Source organism: Bison bison, unplaced genomic scaffold (assembly GCF_000754665.1).
Source record: "Bison bison bison isolate TAMUID 2011002044 unplaced genomic scaffold, Bison_UMD1.0 scf7180017864299, whole genome shotgun sequence".
In the NCBI taxonomy this organism is placed as follows: Eukaryota; Metazoa; Chordata; class Mammalia; order Artiodactyla; family Bovidae; genus Bison; species Bison bison.
The window spans coordinates 590838-598925 of record NW_011494871.1 but is presented as its reverse complement, the minus strand read 5'-3'; positions in this window follow the sequence as shown (position 1 = coordinate 598925).

Sequence of the window (8088 nt, the reverse complement as noted above, 5' to 3'; positions counted from 1 at the left end):
TCGTGTCCGACTCTGTGCGACCCCATAGATGGCAGCCCACCAGGCTCCCCCATCCCTGGGATTCTCCAGGCAAGAACACTGGAGTGGGTTGCCATTTCCTTCTCCAATAATGATCCCTTCACCTTTTTGGAAAAACTGCCTTTTAATTTTGTGTCCTTAGATACACCATGCTTTTTCTTTTTTTTTGTTTCTTCTTTTTTTGGGGGGGAGTGGGGTGTTTAACCTGAATAATTCCCAAAATAACTTCACTTCCACCACCCCTTTCCTTCCGGAAGCTGGCTGGAGACCAAAGTCTGCCTCCTAACCTCAAGCCTCTTGTGAGGATGACCCTACAAGTCTCCCAGAGAGGAGACTGTGGATGCCAAGCACTTCCTCTGTTGCTCTAAGTGTCTTCATGTAGAGGCTGGATTCATGTGCAGTGTGGGTGAGTAGACACGGGTCTGTGGACTGGGCCCAGAGCCCCTCAAGGGCAGGGCTGCAGGACGGGTCCAGCTAGCGGGGGGCTGCTTGTACCCCAGTCTCCCCTGGGCTATTGTACCAGCGGAGACTGGAGGCAAGGAAGGTAATGCCTCCCATCTCAGGAGCAGCTCTGCCCTGCACAAGCGTCCAGGGGCCACCTCCTCCCTGAAGCCCTCTGGGCCCTCTGCCGGTCCCTGAGACCTCCTTGAGCAGCAGCACTCGTCCGACCCCCAGCCAGCTGCAGGGGCCAAGGGATCATTCAAGTCTTGTTTCTGGAGGTATCTCACACAGAGCAGGTTCTCAACAAAACTGGCCCCACAAACAAATGGACTTCATGGTCCACTTCAGGCCTCTTCTGGTAACAACTGGCTGGGTGACTTGGAGCAACTCTCCACCGAGGACAAACGAGAAATGTTCCCACAGGGGCTTCCCTGGAGGTCCAGTGGTTAAGAATCTGCCCTCCAATGCAGGGGACATGAGTTCCATCCCCAGTCAAGGAGCTAAGATCCCATGTGTTAACAAAGCAACTAAGCCTGTGCACCTCAACGAGGTCCCAGTGCAACCAAAAAAATTAAAAAGCAACAAGTACACAAACGTCTTCTCAAACAGAAGAGCTAACACAAGATGTGAGAAATCCAAGCCACAGTCTGAAAACCCAGGAAGGACATGCACGCAAGGAACATGAACAACCAGGGCCGCCAGCCGGGCTTTCTCTGTGTCAGTAAGAAAAACAGCTACCACGAGCTAAAGCACAACCAATGTGTCAAAGTCTGTGAGCTCCTAATGCAACTAAGAAATTAAAAACCCTTGTCAATCGTGCTTGGAGCCTCACTCACACATGTGGTGCCCCCTGGGGACCTGGGCTCCTGGATATGGGGCTGGTTCCTCTGTCCTTGGTTCCCTTTCCTGGGTGACCCACTGGCCCCAGGTGCCCCACTGACTGCCAGGCAGCTCTACAGGCCCATCGTGGGGGTCAGTTCCCAGCTCTAAGTCCCTGATGTCAGATCCATAGCCTGAAATCCACCCCCAGGTTCACCACCGTGTGTGTACGCATGTGGATACAAGAACTTGCCAAGGCTCAGAATCAAGTCCTGTGTTTGATGTGCACCTGTTTGTGTGTGTGCGTGTGTGTGTTTGCATGTACATGCGTGTGAGAGCAGGCTAAGCACTCTCCAGCTTGGCACAGGCTGGCATCAACCTGCCCGGTCCTGGTTGGAAGGGATGAACCAGGTGTCCCGAAACCACCACACAGGGACTCAGCTCTGCCTGGCTCTTGTGAAGAGATGGATTCCGGGTCTTTCAGAGTCCTGCTGACTCGGGGCCTCCCCAGCAGGGCCCAGGGATCTGTGTTTTTGCAGGAATTCCAGGTAACACAGGTGGGCAGCCGCAGCCATGCTCCCCCAACCCCTGATACCGTCTTGAAATCTCTGCAAGGCCCCTGGGGGCCCATCTGACCCTGGGGACCCTGACTTGGAGGGTCTTTTTTACACTGAGTTGAATCCGCCTCCTGGATTCGACTAACCCTTGGTTAGTCAATCCCTCTAACCCTTGGCTCCCAGTCAGTCGTGAACCAGCTTCCTGGCCTGCTGACTTCTGACCCGCTCTTTCCAGAACCCCTGGTGCAACAGACCCCAGGGGTCTCCTCTGACTTGATCATGACCTCCTTATACAACTGGAAAGGCAGCTGTGTTTCAAGAAAATGGTACTTTCTATCAGGAAGAAAAAGGGGATCCCCCAAGTATGTGGGCTACAAGTAAACTGAGCCCTTGAGAATTGGCGGCAGGCACATCGTGTTAGATTCCCTATGAAAGCCTAGGCAGCTGGACCTGGTTCGACGTTTGACACTTCCAGGGCTCAGACACCTGCCATGCGGGCAGCGCGATCCCAGAAAAAACAATGGAGGAGCACCTCACCGGATGGGGTCTGGAAGCCAGAGTCCATGGTGGGCCAGCTCAGAAAATGCTCTTGACGGAGTGAGGAAAGCTTACACTGATATTAGCACATCTTTGAAAACGGGGCCAGTAATTCTTCTCTAAGACTAAGAGTTGGGGAAACTTCCTGATGTAATGTAGGAGAACACAGGCCACCTGAACTCGGCACTCTTCCTGGTGTTAAGGCCACTGCTGTTACTGTGCCTGCAACAATGAATCCAGAAAAATACTCATTCCACTCAAACCCTCAACACAGCTGAGTAAACTGCCTTGCTCAGCATGGTGGGAAGGTGCTTAACTCTGTCGGGTCCATCTTGATTATGGGCTACATTCCAGGTTTTTTTTTGCTTGTCTATTGCTTTTCTAGAAATGACTGGGGGATTGTGAATAAGCTGTGGAGACTTTGAGTTGTGTCATCTTCCTCTGTCGTGGGTTGCTCGTAGGGTGAGGGGGGCAGTCAGTTTCTGGCAGGGCCTCAGGCCTGTGGGTTTCAGGTGTCCCTGTTGTGGGGCATGGCCTTCAGCCGCGGCTGAGCTGTGGTCCTTCTGATTTGTCAGGAACGGCCTGTGGGTTCACTGAGCCCCGTCCCTGAGCACAGGCTCAGGGTGCTTGGGCCTCCACCTCTTGCACAGACTGGTGAGGACAGAGGGAAAACTCACACTGAGTCAGTGCTTCCCCCTCCATCTGCCCTGCCTTCTGGAACATTCACCTTTGTCTTCGGCCCAATTTGATGGCCACTTTCTGCTCAAGCACCTGTTTTGCTTTATATTTGGTGACTGGCGGGCTGGTCGGTGTGGAGCTGGCCGGGGTCCCATCCTCCCGGGTGAAAGAGGCTGTGCCTGCACCTGCCCTTCAAACCACTGGTCCTTATGCCTGACCACTCTGTCATGGTCATGAAGGTGGCTAGTCCAACACGAGCACCCCTCCACAGCTGGGATCAGAACCCCCTGAGCAGCTTCGAGAAGTCTGGAGGCTGTGTCTACACCCCAGACCACCCATCAGAGTTTCCAGGTGTGGAACCCAAGCATCAGTATCATTCAAAGCACCCGGTGACTTCTGTGTAACCAAACTTACTGGAAATGTTTCTTGAGCCCTTGTATGTCTCAGCATGAAAGTGTGAAAGTGTTAGTGACTCATTCATGCCTAACAGCAACCCCATGGACTGTAGCCCACCAGGCTCCTCTGTCCATGGAATTCTCCAGGCAAGAGTACTGGAGTGGGTAACCATTCCCTTCTCCAGGGAATCTTCCCAACCCAGGGATCAAACCCAGGCCTCCCACATTGCAGGCAGATTCTTTACCTTCTGAGCCACAAGGGAAGCCCTGTATGTCTCTACTTTTCATGAATTATTTTTCTTAATTCTATGGTAGCCTCATTATTTTCATACAAGGGAACTAAGTCAGATGATCAAGCATTCCAAGGCCAGGTGGACATTCCAGAGCCAGGACTTGTGGCCAGTTTGAACTCAGACCCACACGTTAACTCCACGCTTCATCACAGTACATGGGGAGGGCACACTTGCAGGAGACTGAAAGTTCAGATTTGAATGAATAGCAGTCTGTCGTGTTGCCATAACTTACTTGCAGTTTTCCCTGTTGTAGGAGAGTCAGGATGTGGTCAACATTTTTACTTTATAAATTATTCTGCATAGAATATTCTCTGCCTAAAGCTAAGTACATCTCTAATTGCTTACCCAGGACAGATTATTGGGAGTGGAATCAGGTTTTCACTAGATAGAAAGGTTTATAAATCTCGGTACACATTTCCAAGGACCCCAAGTATACACGAATGCTGGGTGCACCAGGGCTGTAGGCACATTTTCACTGGGAAATAAACAATGGGTTAATTTCCAGTACATCTTCCTTGTAACGACCTTAAATTGCTAAACTCCACATCTGCCCAGGGGGCGCTAGTGGTAAAGAAGCCACCTGCCAATGCAGGAGATGCAAGAGACCCAGGTTCGATCCTTGGGTCAGGGAAATTCCCTGGAGAAGGGATTGTCAACCCTCTCCAGTGTTCTTGCCTGGAGAATTCCATGGACAGAGGAGCCTGGCAGGCTACAGTCCGTGGTATCACAAAAAGTTGGACCTGACTGAGTGACTTAGCACACGCATCTGCCCATGGGCAGGTGCGTGGGCTTCCTGGTAGGGAGAAGAGGGTGAGGGTTTGTCTGTGTCCATGGCGTGAACTTACCTGTCCTGGATCAGGAAGGTATGTCTGCTGAGGCTGAATCACCCACAGCCAGGAGTCCCCTTAAGCCACCTGAGCATTTCCTTGCCATCCGTGCCTTGCCACAGCCGCCTTGCCATAAATTCTTCGTCATATTTATCCTTGGACTGATTTGTGAGGGTTGATGAAGCAATAAGATGAGATTAAAAAAAACAAGTTCCACCCTTTCTGGACTGACTGCCTCCGTGTTTGGTGGCGAAAACAGGAAGCAGCAGGAAGAGAAGGGGGACAGACGGCAGGCGTGTGCAGGTCTGAGGTGCCCAGGGCATGATCAGAGAACTGGTTGGTGCTCTGAGTTCTTCCTTTGACACATGTTTATGACAGGCAGATGACACAGCATTTATAGATTCTTCAAAGCACTGACCCAAGTAGAAAATACAGTGTAAATCAAGCAAGTTTTCAGCACACACAACTCTGCAACACAGTATCCTGAATGTTCCTTGCTTTTTTTTCCCCTTTTTATTTTTGACCGCAAGTCATGTGGGATCTTAGCTCCCCAACCAGGGATCAAACCCATGCCCCCTGAAATGAAAGTATAGAGGCTTAGCCACTGGACCACCAGAGAAGCGCCTTTCCCTTTTTTTCCCTTTCTTTTTTATTTTTTAAATTATGAAAGTACAATAACATATTTACGGGACACTCGGAAAATGAAAAACAAAGTTACATATTGTTCCACTATATATGATAATATATACTATTTTTTAAACTAGATCAATTATGATTTTTAGTTGGAGTTTAATATTAAACTCTCAAAAATGAATAGAAGAATATATAGAAAAGAAGAAGGCTATATAGTAGACCTGAAAAGCACAATGAACCAATTCAATGTAATTAAGACTTACACAATTTTCACACAACAGTAGGATACAGATTCTATTCAAGTTCCCATAGACTATAAACTACGAGACACTGGAACATATCTGGGCCTTCCCCTTTTAATTTAATTTTATTATTTACTTATAACGGGGTGTGGGCTCTCTAGCTATGGCCCAAGGGTTCTAGAACAGGGCTTAGCTGCTGTGTTGCATGTGGGATCTTAGTTCCAAGATCAGGAATTGAACCCACATCCGCTGCATTGGAAGGCAGATTCTTAACCCCTGGACCCAAGGGAAGTCCTTTTCTGGAGAACTCTAACACAGAATCAGCAGGTCTTCCAGTTTCTCCAAAGCAGAGCAGCGCTACACAGAACATTTAAAGTCAAGTGAAACATGCTTCTAAGCCTAAGCCTGGAAACCGCTGAAAAGTCAGAGGAACCTCCTGACTCCCCGCGTGAATACAGACCAAACCCGGGTAAAAATGGGTCCCAGTAAATATTATTCTGACAGTTACTAAGCTCAGAACCAATGTCTGTCACGTCCACAGGCGTGAGGAGGTGGCGCCTTCCCCAGGTGACCAGTTGAGAAGGCGCCTCTGTGGTTTTCATCGGCTCCATGGACATATAGCTGACAAAGTGCACACTGACGTTTGTGGTGTGAGTTCTAACAGGCCTGAGTCTGGTTGCAGAACATTTGTTAAAACCTCCAGAACCTGTGTACCCTCGCTCACGCCCAGAGCTGAGTGGACACAAGCCTCCCAACCACGTCCCTGAATGGAGGACACAAGCTGCTTCCTGAATGAAGGTGTTTCCTGGAGTGGCCATCAGGGTCGCTGCCCTTCAGGTTTTGCTTTAGAGCTGTCTACATGGCCTTTCCTAACCCGCTCCTGCACTGACCAGATGTGCGGCCTGGAAAACGGGTGATGTTTGCTGCAAGCATGAATTTTCCCAGAAAAGGCAAGAATGAACAAGTAATAAAAACAGAGGGGGGAAAGTTGGCTGTTGTAGCTCATATTCACAAGCTACCAGATATTAATTAGGGATGGGGTGGGTGCGGGTTGGGGTGGGATGAGGCTGGGGTCCGCTCCTTGTTTGTGCCCTGGTTCTGCACTCAGAGTCCGGGGCAGGTGCAGTGTCTCTCAGGCACCAGGCATCTTACTGGACAAGCTCTCAATGGACTCTGCGTGTTTCCGTTGTACTTTTCAGAGCAACACCACATCATATTTTCTGGAGAAAACACTTTATGTTGAGAATACAGAGCAGATTTAAAGGACTTGGAGTGAATTTGGGTTTATGTTGGAAACAGACATGCCGATCTATCCCCAGTCAGCTTGCTTTCTTTTCCTCTTCTTAGGGGTACGCTCTGGGGAGAGGGTGATGCCCTCTTCTCTCCTGCCGGAACCCACCCTCAGCCTCCTCCTGCATCTGCAGAGCAGGGCCGGGCCCTCTGGGCAACGGTGGGACCCCCTGGAGAGGAGGAAGGACAGCTGGGCCACAGAGCTCGGGGATGCTTCTTCCTCACCGTGTGTGCTGGGGAAGGCGGGAGGGTAGCGAGTTTGCGCAGACAGTGGTCAGTTCTGTTGCAGAGCTGCACCAGGGCCACATATCCTTTCTCCCACTTCCCAGGACGGTGCCCATCCTGTCTGTGTCCACGGGGCTGGGGGCCTGAGAGGAAGACCCCGGGCCAGGCCTCGTGGGCCAAGATCCCGAGCTCGTGGGCAGTGGACTTGGGGAGAGGGAGGTTCCGTCTGGCCCCGTTTTGGGGCAACCTTGGTACCTCTGCCCGCAGCTCAGCTCTGGTCCTGACCCGCCGCCCACGTGGAAGGCAGGCTGTCACCACACCCGGTGCACAGCACAGGAAGTGGGCCCTCCCGAGGGTGGGGGTCGAGGGTTTTTTCTGTTCCATCCTGAGCTGCAAACTGTCAGGGAGACGAGACGACCATAGGCCTGGTCCCTGTTCTTCCTCCGGGACTTTGTGATCCTCTCAGAGACTCGATTATTATACAGGATCAACCAGTGTCCTCATAGGCTTGGGGGACGCACACCCCGAGTGGTCTGGGGGAGCCTGTGGGGCAATGGCTCACGGGGAGGGGCCTCGGGGGAAGGAAGGGTCTCAGGAGACAGATGGACTGAAGACACAGTTTGTGGTGAAGGCCCAGAGGGTCCAGCCTGGGTGCAGGACAGGCGTTGAGCCCGAGTGAGACAGAGGGAGGCCCGCCTGCCAGACCAAGGCCGGGGCAGCGTGGTCATAAGGCAGAGCCCCTGGCTCCCCATCTGGGAGGCGTTCTCTCCTGATCTCGGGCCTCTGTGTGGGGCCGAGGCCTGGTTCCTGGCACCCATCCTCACATAAAACAAATATGAGTCTTCTTCTCCAGCCCCAATGTGGTTAGGGATCTGGGTCCAATTTGTGGGCGCTGGGGCCTGGGCAAGGGGCAGCCCCTCTGAGGACCGGCAGCCAAGGTCTGGTGGGGGTAAGTGTTAGTCACTCAGTCGTGCCTGACTCTTTGCAACCCCACAGACTGCAGCCCACCAGGCTCCTCTGTCCATGAGACTTTCCAGGCAAGGATACTGGAGTGGGTTGCCATTTCCTTCTCCAGGGGATCTTCCCAACCCAGGGATCGAACCCGGGTCTCCTGCACTGCAGGCAGATTCTCT